Below are 23,173 nucleotides of genomic sequence, written 5' to 3'. Positions count from 1 at the left end.
AGGAATAAAGTCTTTAATATTCCCTCCCGTGTCTCCAGTCCTTAAGAAATGATGACAAATACTATGTTCTCGATAAACACTTGTTAGGAAATGCATTTCTGAGCAAGTCCTTCAGTGACTTAGGATGGAGTGTAAGTAAGTTTTCCCTGAATCACCGTAACTTTTTATTAGACTGTGGGATAATGAAACCTGAAAGGTAGGTGACACGTTTTTATGTTGTGACTACCCAAACACAGACAGTTTCTTAATATCAGTTAGGAACAAAGAGAAAAAGATTGCATTTGGATACACTGGAGACTTGAATTCTCAAAGCAGTCAGCACAATTTCTGTAATAACTCCATTTATCATTGTGCTGAATTAGAGCATTGTTTGCTTTCAAAGTTGTGTTTCTTGGCTTTGAAATGTGGGAATAATTGTAGACTGTGGCTTGACAATGATCAGCCTGCTACAATACCGGGGCCAAGATCATCCTCAAATTGCCAGGCATCAGCAAGAGGACAAGAAGTGCACAGAAAACTTAAGTTGCTCCTGGTACAAATGTGGAGGCAGTGGGGTAACGATATTCATCTGAGCCTGAGAATGGTCCAGAGGAAGTTGCCCAAAGTTGCATTACGTGCCACAAAGGCAATTTCTTGTGATGACAAAAGGGGAAGACTCAGACTTTGGCAGGCAGTGAGAGGCAGATCGATAAAATCATGAAACGACATGCAGAATGTAAACCTGCAACCATAAAAGTAAAACATTAAAAGTAGCACGTTTTATCAAACTTACGCCATGCACAGTAATGCATGATTTATCTATTTTACCTCCTTTCATTTTTATAAACATCCTAAAGAGATAAGTGTTTCTATCACCTCACTTGTAAGTAAAAATACCATCCTTAGAGGGGTTGAGTATGCTAATCAGGGTTTCCTTCTCTTGGAACCTTAATGCAAATTCTCTGATTATCCTGAAGCCTTGTTCTTAAATGTTGCGCCCTATTTCCTAACCAGTCTTAGACTATTCAGAATAAGGGAGTCTTTTATTTCTTTTTTTATTTTTATTTTTTGTCGTATTTTTTTTTCCTATTTTTAGGGCTGCACCTGCAGCATATGGAGGTTCCCAGGCTAGAGGGCTAATCGGAGCCACAGCCACTGGCCTATGCCACAACCACAGCAATGCAGCATCCGAGCAGTGTCTGAGACCTAGGGCACAGCTCACAGCAATGCCGGATCCTTAACCCACTGAGCGAGGCCAGAGATCGAACCCGCAACCTTATGGTTCCTAGTCGGATTCATTTCCTCTGCGCCATGGCGGGAACTCCAAGGGAATCTTTTATTAGTTCAAAAGGAAAACAATCATTTTTCAGCTGGAGCAAGTTTAGAGGGCATGCATTTTTGCCCAGTAAGCTATAGCCTCCCAGAGAGGTGAGGGAATCACCCTAAAGGCATAAGGTAAATTGAGAACAAATTAGATTCACGTCCTTTGATTCTTGCCCACAGATTTCCCCTAAATAAATGCCTCTCTTCCCCCATCTTGGTCTAGTCTTGGATCCCTTGTCTTCATATTGACTCAAGTAATTCAGAGATTTAGATTCGAGGGAGGGACAAGACATAAAGGCCTGGAGGAAAAGGCAGGGAAGATGGAGAGAGCCTTGGAGAAGATACCGTGAAATTGCAGTATTAGGATGGAAGCAGTGTCATCCCAGTGCATGCAGCATATATTATTCAGGTGTTTCTGGAAGTAATTTGGGGCACTTCATTTGTTCAACCCACAAATACCTCTAATAGCCATCTTCTGTGTCACATGCCAGTTGAACTGAACCGATTTTTAAAACCCTCACTGGAGGGCATTTGTGTAGTCACAGTTACATAGCATTAAAATTGCTAGAGACAGAATGCCTTTGGTTTGAGTCTGACTCAGCCACTTGTCATCTGAGCGACCTTGAGATGGTTTGCTTGACTTTCCTGTTTGTTCATTCATTCATTCAGAAATACTTACTGAGCTCTGCTTTTGGACTAGGCTGTGGAGGAAGTGCTGGAAGGTATAGATAGATGAGGGAGATGAAATTTCTTGCCCATATGGAGCTTATGTTTTATTTGGAAAGGCAGATAATAAGCAGACCAGGTAGTATATCAGAAAGTCTTCAGCAAGTTTTAAACAGAGAAGGGGGAATGAGATGTGGTCAGGGTTTAGAGTTTTAAATAGGGTAGTTACTGAGGCCTTACTGAAAAGGTAACGTTAGAATAAAGATATGAAATAGTAACAGAAAAAAAGAACACCCCAGGGTAATGGGAACTGAGCGGGTCTAAGTCTCAAGGAGAATTAGAGGCAAGTTGGGGAAAGAGCTAGGAGACCAGCATGGCTGAAGGTGAGTAAGTGGTACAAGTGTGAGAAAAACACAGTGGTGACAGTAATGCCTGGGATGACCTTTACACTGAGCAAGGTGGAAGGTTTTAAGCAGGGGTGTGTCACTGTCTTATTCAGGGGCCATTTGGCAGTGACAACTGTGGCTTGGGTACACCTGCTGTGCAGTCCTGTAGGTCCATAACGATGCCTTGGACCAGGGTGTCCATATAAAGGAAGTGGCAAGAGTGATCAGCTGCTGCATTTGTTCTGAAGATAGAGTCACTGGCATTTCCCAGAGTCATGGGGGATATGAGTAGATGAGAGAGAGGAGTCAAGGTTGACTGGAAGCATTTGGGGCTGACGAGCTGGGTGAATGATACTGTCACTGACTGAGAAGGCATAAACCAGACAGAGTGAGGGTCTTCAGAAGGGTGTTGGTGGTGATAGAATTTTGACTTCCATTTGGGCATGCAACATCTAACGTAGCTATTAGAATTCCAAGGAGGGTTTTTGGATAGTCAGCTGATAGGGAAATCTGGAACTACATTTCAGAGTTGTCAGTGTATGATAGTATCTTAAGCCATGGAGCTGGAATATGCCTCCTGGTGAATGAGGGTGCATGGAAAGGAGGTTCAGGGCTGAGCTCCGGGGCGCTCTAATGTTGGAAATTGAGAAATTGCGATCTAACTGACGCAGCCAACAGGGACTGGCCAGTGATAAAAGGCAAGCTCTGTATCTTAAAAGCAAAGTATTTCAAGATGAAGAATTAAGGTTTTGTCCCCTTGCCTCATTTTAGCATCGACCACAGGGTTAAGTACCTTGCTTGTATTTTCTAAGACTTGCTTGCTTCTTTGGTTGAAATATGCCACAGGCAATGAATCACCATGGGAACATCACACTTGTCCTCTGATCTTTAGTTTCCCTGTTTGTTAACTGAACAAATTTGGCTAGTCATGTCTTCAGAAAACTTCCAGCCTTGATTTACTCTGACCTTTTCTGATTTTGTGTGATCAAGACTGAATCTATTAATGGCTGTGTGTTTTATGCCAGTCAGAATACAATGCATCTTTTAACAAATTTTTTCAAATCAAGTGATCTTGAATTTAATATTACTGTTGCCTTGTTACTCTTGTTCTTATTGTTTTGAATATCTTCTTTCACTTGTGTTTTATAGACCTGGAAGAGACCTCCGTCTTTCGGGGCTTGGAGAAGGCTCTACTGGGACCCGTGTGGAGGTGAAGAAAACCATCCCTATGGTGGTGGCCTGAGCAGATTATCTTAACCCCAATGTTGCCCTGAGTTTTGTGTTCAATATTTGAGAAGATTAGGACAGACAAGGTATGGACTTTGACTTTCATATCTTTTTTTTTTTTAAAAAAAGAAAATTAATGTGAAGGTATTTAATTATTTTCACAGACTTTTTCCTTCTCACCTGCCCTTTGCTTTCTCTTTCCTTTCTCCCTTCCTCCTTTTAAACAATGATCTGCTCTTTTGTTACCAGCCTCATGGGATATGGTGGGATGGATAAATGGGAGAAAGTGAAGGCTGTACTGTCTCAAGAATAGAGATAATCAGAGAAGAGTAAGTCAAAGCACACGAAGCTGTCTTTGCAGGTGTCTCTGATAGAGAGGTGTCTCTGATAGAAAAAGAGAAATGGAGGTGCAGGTGTCTCTGATAGAGAGAAATGGATGTTGTACTCATGAGATAAGACTTCAGAGCAGGAGATAAGTAAAGAAATGGTGCCTGTAATACACTGTTTATGCCCATTTTCTATGTCCATAGGAAACATGGCAAAATATTGTATTATACCTTAAGATTTTGGGGAGAGTTGTCTTTATTATCTTTTGGATCCACACCTATACTGGGTCAGATTCTAAACTGAGTCAAGAGATCTCATTTTTTTCTGGTTATGTTGTTAATTATCCTCTGCATGTATATATGTACACATGCCTACATACATGCCTATGTATTTTATATATATTTTATAAATTTTAATTTATAATTCATGAATTTTATATATAAGTTATAAATTTATATAAATATATATACACAATTCATTGAGTGGTATCTAATTGTTCTCTCTCTGTATATGTATATATAGGTCATATATGTGTATATCATATCATATATATATGTATGCGTGTATCCATATCATATATCATATATATATAGAGAGAGAAAGAGAGTGAGTCAGGAGAGACAGAGGAAGGAGAGAGAGAGAATCCTACAGAAAGTACCACTAATGGTGTGCTTATTGTGAGTCAGACATTGCATTGTGCTCTAAGGTTTGGAAAAGAAGTCAAAAGTACAACTGATAGCAGCAGCTGGAATAGGGATTTCTCTTTCGGGAAGCCAGAGGAGAGATGAGTAAAAAGGTTTTCTAAGGTGGTGTAGCAAGGAAGGATCAAGGGGCCAGACTCTGTCAGACTGATTAGAATTTAAGTCTGTGCTCACCTATTGTATAGAATACGGGACTGTGTACGTTGCTGATTAAAAGTCCTGGAGAAATATGGTTTAACTAGGATCACTGGCATGTCCAAGAGAAACTGGAGAATGTCTGACAATTCAATTGATGACTCACTTGATGTCATTTTAATTTCCTTGAAAGGAAAAAAAAAAAAAAAGCAAAAAATGCTTATAACCCAAAGTCTACTGGGAACCAGGAGAACAAAGGAGATAGAGTTTGGGCTTGACTGCCTCCTCGTGGCATCATGGGCCTCTTCTGTGTCATCATCTGCAAGGAGGAGGTCCAGTACGAATGAAAGGCAACTTAGAATCACAGACCTGCTTTCATTGTATCTGTGAATTTCTTGCTGCTGGGTTAAGTGTGGTATATACTTTGGGCTGGTCATGAATAGACTTTTCTTTTAGGATGAAGCATGTATATTTTCTCTCTGGGTATTATGGAAGCCTCCAATCCCCATGCACTGAGCTCCCACATTTCCATTGCTCTGAAAAAGTTCTGACATGCTGGTGAAAATGTGAGGGTGGCATTTCATACAAATTCTTCTTTTGCCTTTACTCCGGGTGTTTGTTTGTTTGTTTGTTTTTGGTAAAGGAGATAAATTATTTTTCCCTCTTTGAATCAAAGTGCATTTAAAGCAGTTTAAGTGTAAAAACCATTTATTGATTGTTTTCCATTAACGTGGTTTCAGAGGCTAAGTAGGTAATTTAACAATCAGGTAGAAAAACCCTACAGTGTGCCTTTTCTGAGTCCTTGCACCAATGAAAACATTCTACATAATAGATGTATACTTGTGGTGCATTTGTCTGCCCACACATCCTTGATGTGTTGGAAAGAAAAGCTACAAAAGCTCTTCTCTGCTTGTCCTGAAAACCTACAGAAACTTAGGGGTTTGGGTTGGGATTTTGATTACTGAGTTCTTTGCTTTGAGAGTGTTGATCTTTAATTCAGAATGCCTGTGTCCTGTCAGGAATTCACCTAGATACTGAGTACTTAAAACATAAGTTCAGCAGAGAAAGTTTTAAAGGACTGGGTCATAAAAATATTTATCTTTTAGAGACCAGTCAACTCTTAAGGCAAAAATAAGCTCTCTCTGTTGACAGAAGGTATGAGGAGAAGAACGTCTCCTTAGCGCTGTGTGTTCCTCAAAGGGCTAGATTTCACCTATAGTGTGGACAGGTATGTACAGGACTCTGTATGGACCAAATTCCAGGAAGGAAGAAGGAATTGAGATGATGTTGATTCATCAGTCTGCCACAGAACTGGGGATGTAAATTGGTGCAGCCACTATAGAAGACAGTGTGGAGGTTCCTCATAAGAACGAAAAATAGAGTTGCCATGTGATCCAGCAGTCCCACTCCTGGGCGTATGTCCAGACAAAACCATAATTCTAAAAGATACATGTACCTTCATGTTTATAGCAGCACTATTCACAATAGCTAAGGCATGGAAACAGCCTAAATGTCCACTGACAGATCAACGAATAAAGAAGATGTGGTACATACCAATGGGATGCTATTCAGGCAGAAAAAAAAAATGATATAATGCCATTTGCAGCAACATGGATGGACCTAGATACAATCATACTAAGTGAAGTAGGGCAGGCAAAGACAAATACATGGTTTCACTTATGTGTTGTGTAATCTAAAATGTGACACAATTTATCTATGAAACATACACAGACATAGAGAACAGACTTGTGGTTGCCATGGTTGTGAGGGAGAGATGGACTGGGAGTTTTGGATTAGCTGATGCAAACTATTATATATAGAATGGATAAACTGCATTCTACTATATAATACATAAATGTATAAATATTTTCAATTTCCTATAGTAAACCACAATCTGAAAGAGTACATATATATTATGTATAACTGACTCACTTTGTTATATGGAGGAATGAACACAACATTGTAAATCAGCTATGCTTTAATAAAATAAAATAAATAAATAAATATACCATAATGCTTCCTGGCCCCCATGCTCTAGTGCATTGAGCAGATTTTTCAGTTGTCTTTTCAAGTGAAGACAGTATAAATTAGTGACTGTGGGCTCAGACTTGAGAAAAGGCAAAACAAACTTGTGCCTGAATATTAGAAAAGCCCTTTAATTTTTCTAAGCCAATGCTGTTCAAAGTGTGGTCCATAACCAACAGACTCAGCATCACCTAAGCTTGTTAGGCATGCCGATTCTAAGGCCCTTTGCCCCACTTATGAAATCAGAACCTCTCAGAGAGTAAGGTTCAGGAATCTGTTTTTAAATGGGCTTTCCATATAATTCAGATGCTTTGTTAAAATGTGAAAACCACTGCTAAACCTGTTTCCTGATCTCTGAAAAGAAGGGAATTTTTAAAAATAGCTCATGTCTAAAATCTAGGAAACTCTCATAATATTATTGATTAATAAACCTTAGCATGTATGGATACCTGTATAAACACATATGTATTTATGAATGCACACACGTATGTGGCTTTGAAAGGAGGGGCAAATCTTTTTCAGATACCAAGAGTAAAATTACTGAGGCTTTAATCATTGCAGTTGAAATCTAGAGAAGTGATAAAATAGATCTAAAAATAATAAAACTTAATGTTAGAATATATTAAGAGTTAAGTGAAATTATAAATAATTGAGTTGGTGTTCTCTAGTGGCCCAGTATTTAAGGATCCAGCATGGTCACTGTTGTGACTTGGGTTCGATTCCTGGCCTGGGAACTTTGGCATGCTTCAGGCACAGCCCCAAACATGTTTTTTAAATAATAAACAAATGAGTCAATGGAAGACAATAGAGTTCTGAAATAGATGGATAGATGTACAGTCAAGTGGCTTTTCATAAGGGTACCAAAACAATTACGTGGGGATAGTAAAACTCCTTCAACAAATAGTGCTGGGGCAGCTGCATATTTATATTAAAAATGAAGACTCTCAGAGTTCCAGTTGTGGCTCAGCAGTTAACAAGTCTGAGTAGCATCCATGAGGACACAGGTTCGATCCCTGGCCTTGCTCAGTAGGTTAAGGATCCAGCGTCACTGTGAGCTGTGGTGTAGGTCACAGATGTGGCTTGGATCCTGCGTTGCTGTGGTTGTGGTGTAGGCCAGCAGCTACAGCTCCAATTTGATCCCTAGCCTGGGAACCTCCATAGGCCACATGTGCGACCCTGAAAAGCAAAAACAAAAAAAAAATTAAGACTCTGAACCCCTGCCTCACTCTGTGCTAAAAATCAGTTTAGCTCAGATCATAGGCTAAGACACAAAAGCGAAAACAACACATAACAGAAAAGTTAGGATATATTTGCAACTTCAGGAATTGAAATTATCTTACAAAGGAAATGAAAGGCATCAGTCATAAGAGGAAAAAGACCTTGAGCTTCATGGGAATTATAAACATCTACTTATTAAAAAAATACTACTAAGAAAATGAAGCCATGACCCACAGACTGGGAAGCAATATTTGCGATACATACATCTGATTATACATGAGGAGTATTTCATAAAACACCATGTGGAATGGTCAGTAAACACAAGCAATGGTGTTAACCATACTTTTTGGTCAGGAAATGCAAATTAAAACCATAATGAGATACCAGCACACCTAATCAGAATAGCTAAAGTTAAAGGGGCTGAAAGTACCAGAAGTTAAGAGGATACAGAGCAGAAAGTACCAGAAGTTAAGAGGATACAGAGCAATGGGAAATCTCACACAGAACCAGCAGAAGTGTAAAATGCTCCAACCACTTTGAAAAACAACCTTGAAGTTTCTTCTAAAGTTATACATTATCTAAGCTTCAGAAATTCCTTTCCTAGGTATTTATCCAAGATTATTGAAAACATTTGGCCAAAGATGTTCGTAAGTTTTATTTATAATAATCCAACTCTGAAACCAACTTAGATGTCCATCACCAGGGAAATGAATCAACTCTGATAAACTCATAAAATTGCATAACAGTCAGCAATACAAGGAAGTGTTTTATCAATAGATAAACATACCAAAAGGGATAAATCTCAAAAAGAGTATAAGTGAAAAAAGCCAAACACCAAAAAATGACTTACTGTATGTTGTAATTTATATGAAGTTATGGATTGTCACAACTCATGGATAGTGTTAGATATCAGATCAGTGCTTGCTTCTGATGGGCGGTTTCCTGGGAAAGGTCATGAGGGAAGTTTCTGGGGTAATAAAAATATTCGGTGATTTGATGTACATTTGTCAAAACTGATCAAATGGCACCTTGACTAAGCAATTCACTCATGTAACATGAACTACACATGTAAAAATGCATGAAACAACTTTTAAATTTACATTTATTGAGTACTTTGTAAAAAGCACTTTTTTTTTTTTTTTTACTTAACAAGCATGTATGAATTTATTTCTATAGTAACATTTCATTCTCCTTTTTTCAGATTCCACATGTCAGTGAAAGCATTTGATGTTGGTGTCTCATTGTATGGCTGACTTCACTTAGCATGATAATTTCTAGGTCCATCCATATTTCTAAGAATGCCAGTATTTCATTCGTTTTAATGGCTGAGTCATATTCCATTGTGTATAAGTACCACCACTTCTTGATCTACTCCTCTGTAAATGAACATTTCAATTGCTTCCATGTCTTGGCTATTGCAAATAGTGCTGCAATGAACACTGGAGTACATGTGTCTGTGCGAGTCATGGTTTTCTCTGGGTAGATGCCCAGGAGTGGGATTGCTGTATCAAATGGTAGTTCTATTTTTAGTTTTCTGAGGAATCTCCATACTGTTTTCCACAGTGGTTGCACCAATTTAGATTCCAACCAGCAGTGTGACAGGGTTCCTTTTATTCCACACCCTCTCCAGCACTTATTGTTTGTAGACTTTTTGATGATGGCCATTCTGGCTGGTGTAAGTGGTTTTGATTTGTATTTCTCTAATAATGAGTGATGTTGAACATCTTTTCATGTGTTTTTTGGCCATCTATATGTATTCTTTGGAGAACTGTCTGTTTAGATCTTCTGCCCATTTTTTGATGGGTTTTTTTGGTTTTTTTTTGGTATGGAGCTGCAGAAGGTGTTTCTAAATTTTGGATATTAATCCTTTGTCAGTTGATTCACTTGCAAATATTTTTCTCCCTTTCTGTGGGTTGTCTTTTTGTTTTGTTTAGGGTTTTGTTTGCTGTGCAGAAACTTTGAAGTTTGATTAGGTTCCATTTGTTTATTTTTGTTTTTGTTGTCAATACTCTGAGAGGTGGATCTGAGAAGATGTTGCTGTCATTTATGTCAGAGTGGGTTTGGCCTATGTTTTCCTCTAAGAGTTTTATGGTGTCTGGTCTTCTATCTAGGTCTTTAATCCATTTGGAGTTTGTTTTTGTTTATGGTGTCAGGGAGTGTTCTAATTTCATTCCTTTCCATGTGGCTGTCCAGTTTTCCCAGCACCACTTATTGAACAAGCTGTCCTTTCTCCATTGTATACCCTTGCCTCCATTGTCATAGATGAGTTGGATGTAGGTGCGTGGGTTTAATTCTGGGCTTTCTATCCTGTTCCACTGATGTATGTTTCTGTCTTTGTGCCAGTGCCATATGGTTTTGATGACCATAGCTTTGTAGTATAGTCTGAAGTCAGGGAGCCTGATTCCTCTTTTCAGGATGTCTTTGGCTCTTCTGGGTCTTTATGCTTCCAAACAAACTTTAAAATATTTCGTTCAAGTTCTGTGAAAAATGTCCTTAGTAATTTGATAGGGATTGCATTGACTCTGTAGATTGCCTTAGGTAGTATAGTCATTTTGATAATACTAACTCTTCCAATCCAAGAGCATGGTATATCTTTCCATCTATTTGTGTCATCTTTGATTTCTTTCATCAGTGTCTTATAGTTTTGAGAGTACAGGTCTTTTGTCTCTTGAGGTAGGTTTACTCCTAGGTATTTGATTCTTTTGGATGTGATGGTAAATGGGATTGCTTCCCTAATTTCTTTTTCTGCTCTTTCATTGTTAGTGTATAGAAATGCCATTGATTTCTGTGTATGGATTTTGTATCCTGCGACTTTGCCAAATTGGTGGATGAGCTCTAACAGTTTTCTGGTGGAGTCTTTAGGATTCTCTGGATATAGTATCATGTCATCTGCAAATAGTGATAGTTTTACTTCTTCCTTTCCAGTTTGGATTCCTTTTATTTCTTTTACTTCTCTGAGTGCCATGGCTAGGACTTCCAAAACTATGTTGAAGAGTAGTGGCAAGAGAGGACATCCTTGTCTTGTTCCTGATCTCAGTGGGAACTCTTTCAGCTTTTCACCATTGAGAATGATGTTCGCTGTGAGTTTGTCATAGATGGCCTTTATTATGTTAAGGTAGGTTCCTGCTACGCCCAATTTCTGAAGGGTTTTCATCAGGAATGGGTGTTGGATTTTGTCAAAGGCTTTTTCCATGTCTGTTGAGAGGATCATATGGTTTTTCTTCTTCAGTTTGTTAATGTGGTGTATCACACTGATGGATTTGCAGATATTGAAGAACCCTTGCATCCCTGGGATAAATCCCACTTGATCAGAATGTATAATCCTTTTAATGTATTGTTGGATGTGGTTTGCTAGGATTTTGTTGAGGATTTTCGCATTGATGTACATCAGTGAAATTGGCCTGTAGTTTTCTTTTTGTGTGATGTCTTTGTCTGGTTTTAGTGTCAGGGTGATGGTGGCCATATAGAATGAGTTTGGGAGTATCCCTTCCTCTGCAATTTTTTGAAATAGTTTCAGAAGGAGAGGTGTTAGCTCTTCTCTAAATGTTTGATAGAATTCACCTGTGAAGCATCTGGTGCTGGACTTTTGTTTGGTGGAAGTTTTTTCATCACAGTTTCAATTTCAGTTCTTGTGATGGGTCCATTCATCTTTTCTATTTCATCTTGGTTTAATCTTGGAAAATTGTACTTTTCTAAGAATTTGTCCATTTCCTCTAGGTTTTCTGTTTTATTGGCATATAGTTGCGTATAGTAGTCTCTTATGATCCTTTGTATTTCTGTGATGTCTTTTGTTACTTCTCCTTTTTCATTTCTAATGTTATTGATTTGAGTCCTCTCTCTTTTTTGCTTGTTAAGTGTGGCTAGGGGTTTATCAATTTTGTTGATCTTTTCAAAGAACCAGCTTTTCATTTCATCCATCTTTTCTATGTTTTTTTTGTTTGTTTGTTTCTATTTCATTGATTTCTGCTCTGATCTTTATGATTTCTTTCCTTCTACTAACTTTAGGTCTTTTCTGTTCTTCTCTCTCGAGTTGTTTTAGATGTAAATTTAGCTTGTTTATTTGAGCTTTTTCTTGTTTCCTGAGGTGGGCTTGTGTTGCTATAAACTTTCCTCTTAGAATGGCTTTTGCTGCATCCCCTAGGATTTGGAGTGTCGTATCTTTGTTGTCATTTGCTTCTAGGTATTTTTTAATTTCCTTTTTGATTTCTTCAGTGATCCATTGTTTAGTAGCATGTTGTTTAGTCTCCATGTGTTTGTGTTTTTTGCAGATTTTTCCTTGTTGTTAATTTCCAGTCATATAGTGTTGTGGTCGGAAAAGATGCTTGATATGATTTCAATTTTCTTAAAATTACCCAGGTTTGATTTGTAGCCCAGGATATGATCAATCTTAGAGAATGTTCCATGTGCACTTGAGAAAAATATGTATTCTGTTTCTTTTGGATGGAATGCCCTATAAATACGTATTAAATCCATCTGGTTTAATGCATCATTCAGGGCCTGTGTTTCCTTACTGATTTTCTGTCTGGTTGATCTGTCCATTTCTGTAAGTGGGGCGTTAAAAGTCCCCTACTATGATTGTGTTATTGTTGATTTCTCCTTTTAAGGTTGTTAGCAGTTGCCTTATATACTATGGTGAACCTAAGTTGGGCATGTATATATTTAAAATTGTTATATCTTCTTTTTGGATTAATCTTTTGATCATTATGTAGTGACCTTCTTTGTCCCTTAAAATATTATTCATTTTAAAGTCTATTTTGTCTGATATGAGTATTGCTACTCCAGCTTTATTTTGATCCCCACTTGCATGAAATATTTTCTTCCATCCTCTCACTTTCAATTTGTATGTGTCCCTAGAAGTGAAGTGGGTCTCTTGAAGACAGCATATATTTGGGTCTTATTTGTATCCATTCAGCCAGTCTATGTCTTTTGGTTGGGGTGTTTAGTCCATTAACATTTGAGGTAATTATTGATATGTATGTTCTTATTGCCATTTTATTAATTGCTTTGGATTTGTTTTTGTTGTTCTTTTTTCTTCCCTTCTTCTCTTGTTCTCTCCTCTTCTGGTTTGATGGCTGTCTTTGGTGTTATATTTGAATCGATTTTTCTTTGTTTGTGTATCAATTGTAGATGTTTGGTTTGCAGTTATTCCGAAGTTTTGATATAAGAGCCTATATGTATATGAGATTGTTTTAAGTTGTTGGTCTCTTAATTAAAAGTTCATCTCTAGTGTCCTGCATTTGTATCCACCTCTTCTCATGATTTCTGATTTTGGTGGTATAATTGTGCATGGATGATTTTGTATCTTTACTATATATATTCCTTTACTGGTGAGCCTTGTCATTTGTGGAATTTTTGTTTCCTGTTGCTGTCTTTTCTTTTCTGCCTAGAGAAGTTCCTTTAGTATTTGTTGCTGAATTTTCTCAGCTTTTGCTTATCTGTGAAGCTTCTGATTTCTCCTTCAAATGTGAATGAGAGCCTTGCTGGGTAAAGTAATCTTGGTTGGAGGTTTTTTCTTTCATCACGTTAAGTATATCATGCCACACCCTTCTGGCCTGCAGAGTTTCTGCTGAAAAATATGCCGATAACCTTATCAGGGTTCCCTTGTATGTTATGTGTTTCTTTTCCCTAGCTGCTTTCAAGATTTTCTCTTTGTCTTTAATTTTGGTCAGTTTGATTAATATGTGTCTCAGGGTGTTCCTCCTGGGGTTTATTTTATATGGTACTCATTGTGCTTCCTGGATTTGAGTGGGTGGTTCCTTTCCCATGTTAGAGAAGTTTTCAGTTATTATCTCTTGGAATATTTTTTCTGTCCCCTTCTCTCTTCTCCTTCTGGCACCCCTATAATATGGATGTTGGTGTGTTTAACGTTGTCCCAGAGTCCTCTGAAACTCTCTTCATTTGTTTTCAATCTTTTTTCTCTTTTCTGTTCCGTATTCATAATTTCTTCTCATCTGTCCTCCGCCTCGCTTATTCATTCTTCTGCCTCCTGTATTCTGCTGTTAGCTGCTTCTAGTGAATGTTTTTATTTCAGTTGTTGTATTTTGCATCTCTTCTTAAGTTTTATGTCTTGTATCTCTTTGGTCAGTATTTCCTGTAAGTTATCCATCTTTGCCTCCAGTTTATTTCCAATGTCTTGCATCTTCTTCAGCATCAACATTCTGAAGTCTTTTTCCTGGAGGCTGAGAATCTCCTGATCACTTAGCTGATTTTCTGGGGTTTTTCCTTTCTCCCTCATCTGAGTAATAGTTCTCTGTCTTTTCATTTTTATCAGTTTTTGGTGTGGTGACATTTTTCCAGATAATAGAGTTGTAGCATTTCATACTTCTGGTGTCTGCCCCCGTTGTGGCTGAAGTTGGTGTGGGGGCTTGCTGTAGGCTCCCTGATGGTAGGGGCTGATGCCTGCCCACTGGTAAGTGGCAGTGGCATGGTGCTTATTCTGATCCCTCTGGTGGGTGGGGCTTAGTCTCTGGATGGGATTTGAGGCAGCTGTGTGCCTGAGGGGTCTTTAGGTAGCCTGTTTACTGAGGGGCAGGGCTATGATCCCACCCGGGTTGTTGTTTGCCCTGGGGCTTCTCAGCACTGACTGATAGGTAGGGCCGATTTTCCTAAAATGGCCCCCTCCTGAGAAAGGCATGCTGCAGAATATTCCAGAAAGCTTTGCTTCCAATGTCCTTCCCCCCCAATAAGCCACCTTCACCCCTGTTTTCCCAGGATGTCCTCCAGGTACTGCAGTCAGTTTTGACCCAGATTCCCTTGGAGACTTTGCTTTGCCCTGGGACGCAGTGTGCCTGAAAGTCTGTGTGCATGTTTTAAGAATGGGGTCTCCATTTACCCCAGTCCTGTGGAGCTCCTACACACAAGTCCCACTGGCCTTCAATGCCAGATGCTCCAGAGACTCTTTCTCCCCATGCCATATCCCCACACTTGAGAGTTTGATGTGGGGCTCAGAACTCTCACTCCTATAGATGAGTCTGTGTGAACCAGTTACTTTCCAGTCTGTGGGGCTTCCCACTTGGAAGGTATGGGGTTGTTTATTTCGTGAAATCGCCCCTCCTGTGGCCTCCTCTTTGTCTTCTGGAGTAGGATATCTTTTTTAAGGTTTCTGGTCCGTTCGAGTGAAGAATGCTTAGTCTTTAGTTGTGAATTTTGTTGTTTTTAGGAGAGAAGTTGAGCTCCAGTCTTTCTATTCCGCCATCTTAATCCCATCTCCAAAAGTACTATTTACATATACGTGTGTATATAGAGAGCATATACATATTATATATAATATATATTATATTTATAATATGTATAAAGAGTATATGTATATTTAATGTGTGTGTGTATATATATATATGCATGCTTATTTAATCTTTGAAACAACTCTGGGGTTGGAATAATAATAATAATAATAATAATAATAATATTAACTAATTTACAGATGCAGAAACTGATAATGAGAAAAGGAAGGTAACTGGCTCCCAATTGCTTGGTCACAGAAGCTCAATTCAAGAGCAGGTCCATTTAACATGTCTTAACTCTCCTATTATACTTTTGTCCTCACAAAATTATGGCTCCATTTTAATTCAAGGTCAACTGTGAGGCAACAGTCCCCTGTAAGATGCTTCCAGATGACCAGTGAGAGACAGGGGTTATTAAATGGATGAATTAGGTATTTTCCCAGTACCTTTGGTTGTAGGGGTGGGGATAAAATATTAGTAGCAAATATTACCACTGCTTTCAGAGGTCATTGTTTAAGGCATTGGGACATAGATCTGTTTTCTCAGGGTGATCCTTCATAGTTAAAGAATATCATATAAATAGTAGTATCAGTAACTACTAAACATGCAGTTTAGAAACCCCTGTATTATGACTGTCAGAGGCAATATTGTTTAATAAGCACTAGAGTGAGTCTGAGTGGGTTCAAGTGTAAGCCCCTCCACTGTCTGAATGCGTAACCTATGGCATATCTATGACCTGCTCCCAGCCTCAGTTTCCTCATTTGTGAGATAGAAAGGTACAATTATGCTTGTAAAGTGCTCATATGTGCTGGTTCTTGACAATCCCTGTGTAGATGTTAAGTTATTCTTTTGGGTTATGTAGACTATATGCATAATGGCATTCCAAAACAAGAGTACATTATAGTGCATTTATTTGGCCTCTGACTCACTGTGTCTATCTACGCATTCACTTAACTTTAGCAGAAAGCAAAATGCTGTCATTTCTGAAAAAATGTATCAGCTTCAGTATAAGAATTTGGAAACTCTCAAAGAAATTGACCCTGTTGCGCCCCCCCATCCTTTAATTAATATGCAGGAAATTGTATTGAGAAAAACCCTGTCATTAAATGTAGATGTTACATTTTATCTGGCCAGAGTGATTGAAAGGGAGCCTGAAGCTGTTTGGTATGTTTAATGGATATCAGCAAGGTTAATTGGAGAATGGTGAAAGTTGAATTCCTTTTTGCAGCTCCTCTAGCTGCAGTCCTGTCATAGTTTTCATGAGACTTGGGCATAAGTCTTCATTTTTAGCTGTGCTTTATACAATCTCAATTTCCATAGTAAAATTTTAAAACCAGAGGTGTTATAAATATGTGTATGCTAACAGTGTTTTTCCTATAAAGTACAAATTAGTCTATTACCAAACTGCTCTATAAAGTGGAAAGATCTCTAAACACCTCCAGAAATGTTATCAAAATGTAATAAAAAGCTGCTTTTAAGGATAATGTTTGTCACTGTTTCTGATCATCACCACTAAGTGTGGTGAGGTGGGTAGTTAAGGTAAGAACCCTTCTATGCTGCCAGGGTGTGTGGGTATGTGTGTGGTATATATTTTTCCTCCTTTGGAATCTTACTCATCAATACATTCTTTCTTATGCTGATTTCATGAAAGTATTAGTATTTGCATGGATTGCTTTTGCACTTGCCTTTTTTCCTTTGGATGTGAAAATTATGTTGTATTTTCTGTGCCTCCCAGCATATCAGCAGAAGAGTGGCTGACTTATCAAGTCTTGTGGTTTTTCCTTAGCCCACACTGAATTTACCCTGAAATTCATCATGCATTGCAGTTTTGTCTCAGATAATAAATATCTTAGTGTCAAACATGAAAGCATCAGCAGAACAGCTCTCTGAAAAGAGACAACTGTTGCTGGGGAATCCAGAAAGTCACTTTCCTCAACTGGCTTTGTTTGTTTCTTTATTCACCCAATATAAGGTGAGCATCTATTGTCAGCTGGGGGCTGTGCCAAGTTTACTTGTTATCTGCATAACACCCAGCCACTCTTGGATTTCAATTTCCTCATATGTAAAATGGGAGTGTAGGTGACAGAAGCCTGAGATTATCCCAGATTTCAGCAAATATTGTTGCATTTAATTTCAAATAAACTGATCATTCATATGGGAACAGCAGCATTCTCTGGACATGTTTGACAGCTGGAAGGATCAATTCAAACAAGAAATATGAAGGTCCAGACAGATTGCTCTAAAGAAATTATAAAAACTCTGTACAGGAGTTCCCATCATGGCACAGTGGTTAACGACTCTGACTAGGAACCATGAGGTTGCAGGTTTGATCCCTGGCCTTGCTCAGTGGGTTAAGGATCCGGCGTTGCCATGAGCTGTGGTGTAGGTTGAAGGCGCGGCTCGGATCCCACATTGCTGTGGCTCTGGCGTAGGCCAGTGGCTACAGCTCTGATTCGACCCCTAGCCTGGGAACCTCCATATGCCACAGTAGGGGCCCTAGAAAAGGCAAAAAGACGAAAAAAAAAAAAAAAAAAACCTCTGTACAGTACATTTTAAGTTTTTGCACTTGCTCTGTACCATGAGATTTCAGAATACTATTCAGAATGCCTTATTTTGGATATTATCTAATTGTTCATTGTATATATTCTAGAAGTCTTCCATTTTTCTGTCTCCAATAGTAGCTCTTAAAAGACTACCTCATTTTACAGATGGGGGAACTGAGGAACAGAAAAGTCAAGTAATTTTCTTAAAACCACCCTGAGGGAGTTAGAAACGTTCTTTGGGTTGAGTTCTTAAAATGCTTGTTATGAGCCCAAATCTTTTCACAAAACTTTTTGCCCTGTGCTAAAACATACCTACAAAAAGAAACCCGCGTTAATATTCTTTGCTGCTTTTAATGCTTCTGAACCTGGTGGCATTTATTTTTCTAATTCAAACAACTACCATTTTAGGAATAGTCTCTCTTCGACAGTCACTGCAGAAAAGATCTATGGTTCTCCCCTTGAGTGTTATGTTTTATAGTCTGTTTACTTGTGTTGAATTCTACCCAAGGCCTTCGAAACTAACAAAATTTGAGCTGTTGCTGTGTTCCAATCTTGTACAAATTTGGGTCTGATTTGCGGTGTTAAAACACCATCCCCCCCACTCATTACCACCACCGACAATGATGACAAAATGGCCATTTGAACTCTTCCTGCAATTTGATGTATGTTGTTTTCCTAACGAGGCAAATTTAACATCAGTTAAAAATCTGTACACTGCAAATTCACATCTGCAAGTGATCTCAGAAAGATTTTCTCTCCAACTCGCTTATTGCTTCCCCTTTGCTTTGTTGCTAAACCTGTCCCTGCACTGCCGTTTCTTTTTCATGACACCTGGAGATGTTCACACCAGCATTCCCCTCAGATTTCGCCTGACTTGCAGAGTTGATGCACACCCATCCCATGAATTTGGTTGTGAGGATCAAATGGGAATTCGAAATCTGTACCACCCCACGGCCTGCAGAACCGTCCAGACCTTCCCATTCCTTTCTCTTCCCCTTCTATTCCGCCTTTCTACATCATCTCTCTGGGCTATTTCCCTCCCCTCTTCCCAACCATAGCCTTTCCACAAGCTGCTGTGACCCTCTCCATTTTTTGCAAAAAATAGGCCATGTTTTGTTTTTTTTTTTAAATCACTACTACTTTGTTCTCGCTGGTCATTTTGCCATCCCTATCTGACCCAGATCCAAAAACATACTGAAAAATTCCTCATCTTTTAAGACCTAATTCACTGGAAGCCTCCTGAGTGTCTGGTGAACCCTATGTCTTTTCCCTTTTGACTTCATTGCCTTTTTTTTTTTTTTTCTCAAATCTGTCCTCTAACCCTTACTCTGAAGAGAGGTTATTAGAATTCTATGTTGAAGTCACTCTCCTTCAATAGAAAGCAAGATCTTCAAGACAGACTTTCTTTTCTTTTTATTTTTTTAATGAATGTATCTTTTATTTCCCGTCTCTGTCTGGAACATAGTAGGTACTCAACAAACATTAAAATGGAGAAACTGGGAGTTTCTGTCGTGACTCAGTGGTTAACGAACCCAACTAGTATCCATGAGGATGCAGGTTTGATCCCTGGGCTCACTCAATGGGTTAAGAATCCAGCATTTCTGTGAGCTGTGCTGTAGGTCGCAGACACGGCTCAGATCTGGCGTGACTGTGGTTTAGGTTGGCCGCTACAGCTCTGATTCAACCCCTAGCCTGGAAACCTTATGCTGCAGGTGTGGCCCTAAAAAAAATCAAAAGGGAGAAGTGTGGTTAAATGTATTGCAGAATGGATTTAATTTGAAAATGAGTCATTTCCTTCTGCTTTATTGGTTCCTTTTGGATTTTTAAATTCTTTTGTTTGTTTTTTGTTTGGTTTGTATTTGCTTATCCTGATATTTGCATCTATAATCTATTTGAAAGATCTTCTTATTTTCCTCCTGGCTGCAATATTTATTTTTATTATCTTTTTATCCTATGCAGCACTATACTTTGCAGGCTTTATTAAGTCCTCATCATTCTGACTAGGCAGAGTTAGCACACACTTAATACATGTGCCACTTCCCACCTTTCCTATGCCCTTGGCAGGCATCACTCGTCAATCTCAGCTGAGGAGTCCTTGTATCCTTCCAGCACATCGCCCCAGAAGTGTCATGTGATTGAAGAAAGATGTCAGATTAGTGACCACAACAAATGGATTATTTTTCTGTTTTGAGGGAAGGGAGATTTTGCCAGCTGTATTATAATTGTAAATCACTTTTCCGTTAGACTTTTCTATGTTACTTGAAAACAATTGAATATCGATATTAATTGATATTAGTGTGGAAGGCAAAACCCATTTGCCGTTGCTGAATTGGAAGAGTTTCTTCCCACGGCTTCTGGTTACTCTTTCCAAGTTAGGACCTGATTGCTTTCAGAGCGAATATATTGAGGTGTTCTTTCTCATCCTTGTTTCTAAAGCATGACTCCTTTGTTGAGAGATTATGGATCTTATATTACAATTCTGGGAAAGTTTAAGAAGCTACTAGAGTCTATCTATTAAGACTTCAGAATTCCAGAAGTACTTCTGCAACATTTTACCACATATAATATATCTGAATAACTGTTTCTATAGTTTGAATTTGGTGTCAATCAATGTTAATGTCCTTGGCAATTTTTCAGATTTTAAAACACCTTCAACAGACCATTTTGAAAATATTTTAGACTCTCAAAGGCTAGATTGAGTAGCAAAGACCTTTTGATTGCATCTCTGACAGGTGGTATCTTATGTACAAATATCATTGGATGTCATTATTGTTGCTCTAACAAATAATATGGAAAAATATAATGGAAAGTTGATATATAACCATAATAATAGCTGATAAAAGATCCCTTCTACAGACACAGAAATATCTATTTGTTTTGGTCACTAATTTCCTGACATGTTTCTTCAATCATATTATATCCCATCAGTTTCTGTAATGAAGCCACAGAATTTCTTCCCATAAAGACATGAACACATGTACATGCACATGGTCTATATTACAATTTCAGGGTGTTTTGGGATCGTTTTAAATCCATCCATGGATAAAAAGTTTGAAACCCTTCCTGTAGTGATATAGAAGGCATTGTGACCACAATTTTAAGCAGTGTACTACTTCTTCAGTGCTTCTTACAGTCTTCCAGGACGTATTCTTTGGTCTCTGGTTTCTTCATGCAGAATGGTAGTTTTGAGATACATCCATGCTTTTGTGTGTGTAATAGATTGTTCATTATTATTTCTCACAAGTATCATTAAGTGGCTGTATCATATGTTTTGGTTCATTTTCCTTTTGGTGAGCATCTGGGCTCTTTCCAGTTTGCAATATTAAAAATCATGCTATTGTAAACATTCATGAACAAATCCATGCATGGACATAAATTTTGATTTCGTTGGGGAGTAGAATTGCTGAGTCATGAGATAGGTATATATTTACTTTTATAAGGCATCACCAAATGGTTCTCCACTGAAGTTCACTCTCACAAGGGATGTAGTGGAGATCCGTTTGTTCTATCTGCCTGCTAACAAATGGATCACTAGCCTCATTAATTTTAACCATTCTAGTTATGTGAAATTGTATCTCTTCTTGGTTTAATTTACATTCCTCTTGGCTAATAATGTAAAGCACCTTAACTTGTGCTTATTGATCATTTTTTAAATGGTCTGTCCAACTTCTCTCCCCAATGTTTTTGAGTTGTCTTTTTAATTATTGATTTGTAGGAGCTCTTTAAATGTTCTGTTATAAGTTCCATGTCTTCTACATATTGCAGGTAGTTTCTTTCAGTCTGTTACTGACTTTTTTTTTAAATTACTCAATGAGTTTTATTACATTTACAGCTGTACAACAATCATCACAACCCAATTTTATAGCATTTCCATCCCAAATCCCAGGTACATCCCTCCAACCCCCAACCTGTCTCCTTTAGAAACCATAAGTTTTTCGAAGTCTGTGAGTCAGTATCTGTTCTGTAAAGAAGTTCATTGTGTCCTTTTTTAGATTCCACATGTCAGTGATACCATATGATGTTGGTGTCTCATTCTATGGCTGACTTCACTTAGCATGATAATTTCTAGGTCCATCCATGTTGCTAAAAATGCCAGTATTTCATTCGTTTTAATGGCTGAGTCATATTCCATTGTGTATATGTACCACATCTTCTTTATCCACTCCTTTGTCAATGGACATTTACTTCGGTTCCACATCTTGGCTATTGAAAATAGTGCTGCAATGAACATCAGAGTACATGTGTCTTTTCGAGTCATGGTTTTTTCTGGATAGATGCCCAGGAGTGGGATTGCTGGATCAAATGGTAATTCTATTTATAGTTTTTTGAGGAATCTCCATACTGTTTTCCACAGTGGTTGCACCAATTTACATTCCCACCAACAGTGGAATAGGGTTCCTTTTTCTCCACACCCTCTCTAGCGTTTATTGTTTGTAGACTTTTTGATGATGGCCCTTCTGGCTGGTGTAAGGTGGTACCTCATAGTGGTTTTGATTTACATTTCTCTAATAATGAGTGATGTTGAACATCTTTTCATGTGTTTTTTGGCCATCCACATGTCTTCTTTGGAGAACTGTCTGTTTAGATCTTCTGCCCATTTTTTGATGGGGTTATTTGTTGTTTGGTATGGAGCTGCAAAAGGTGTTTATAAATTTTGGATATTAATCCCTTATCAGTTGCTTCATTTGCAAATATTTTTCTCCCATTCTGTGGGTTGTCTTTTTGTTTTGTTTAGGGTTTTGTTTGCTGTGCAGAAACTTTGAAGTTTGATTAGGTCCCATTTTTTTAAATTTTTGTTTTTAATTGTAACTACTCTAGGAGGTAGATTTGAGAAGATATTGCTGTGGTTTATGCCAGAGAGTGTTTGGATTATGTGTTCCTCTAAGAGTTTTATAGTATCTGGTCTTATATCTAGGTCTTTAATCCATTTGAGTTTATTTTTGTGTGTGGTGTGTTAGGGAGTGTTCTAATTTCATCCTTTTACACGTGGCCATCCAGTTTTCCCAGCACCACTTATTGAAGAAGCTGTCCTTTCTCCATTGTATATTCTTTCCTCCTTTGTCATAGATGAGTTGGATGTAGTTGCATGGGTTTAATTCTGGTCTTTCTATCCTGTTCCACTGATGTATAGTTCTGTCTTTGTGCCAGTACCATATGGTTTTGATGACCATAGCTTTGTAGTATAGTCCAACGTCAGGGAGCCTGATTCCTCCAGCTTCATTTTTCTTTCTCAGGATGGCTTTGGCTATTCTGGGTCTTTTGTGCTTCCAAACAAACTTTAAAATATTTTCTTCTCGTTCTGTGAAATATGTCCTTGGTAATTTGATAGGGATTGCATTGACTCTGTAGATTGCCTTGGGTAGTATATTCATTTTGGTAATATTTATTATTCCAATCCAAGAGCATGGTATGTCTTTCCAACT

At 38.3% G+C, this 23,173-nt stretch overlaps 1 protein-coding gene across 4 annotated transcripts in view; it reads left to right on the top strand.

Annotated features, from left to right (window-relative positions):
• The window catches only part of SGCD (sarcoglycan delta), a 1,031,224-nt gene that overhangs the window by 403,676 nt on the left and 604,375 nt on the right, over positions 1-23,173 (top strand). For all 4 annotated transcript variants that reach the window (XR_014830696.1, XM_021076527.2, XM_085001529.1 and 1 more), the window contains one exon: positions 3,504-3,667. The gene's annotated coding sequence lies outside the window, so the exon portion shown is untranslated. The remainder of the gene's footprint in view (positions 1-3,503; positions 3,668-23,173) is intronic.

The sequence above is a fragment of the Sus scrofa genome, chromosome 16 (assembly GCF_054392235.1).
Source record: "Sus scrofa isolate SSC_HxYL_T2T_F1_AM1 chromosome 16, Sscrofa_HxYL_maternal_Yorkshire_Landrace_v2.0, whole genome shotgun sequence".
Taxonomy (NCBI): Eukaryota; Metazoa; Chordata; class Mammalia; order Artiodactyla; family Suidae; genus Sus; species Sus scrofa.
The sequence above is the reverse complement of the archived record's forward strand: the minus strand, read 5'-3'. Positions and strand labels throughout refer to the sequence as shown.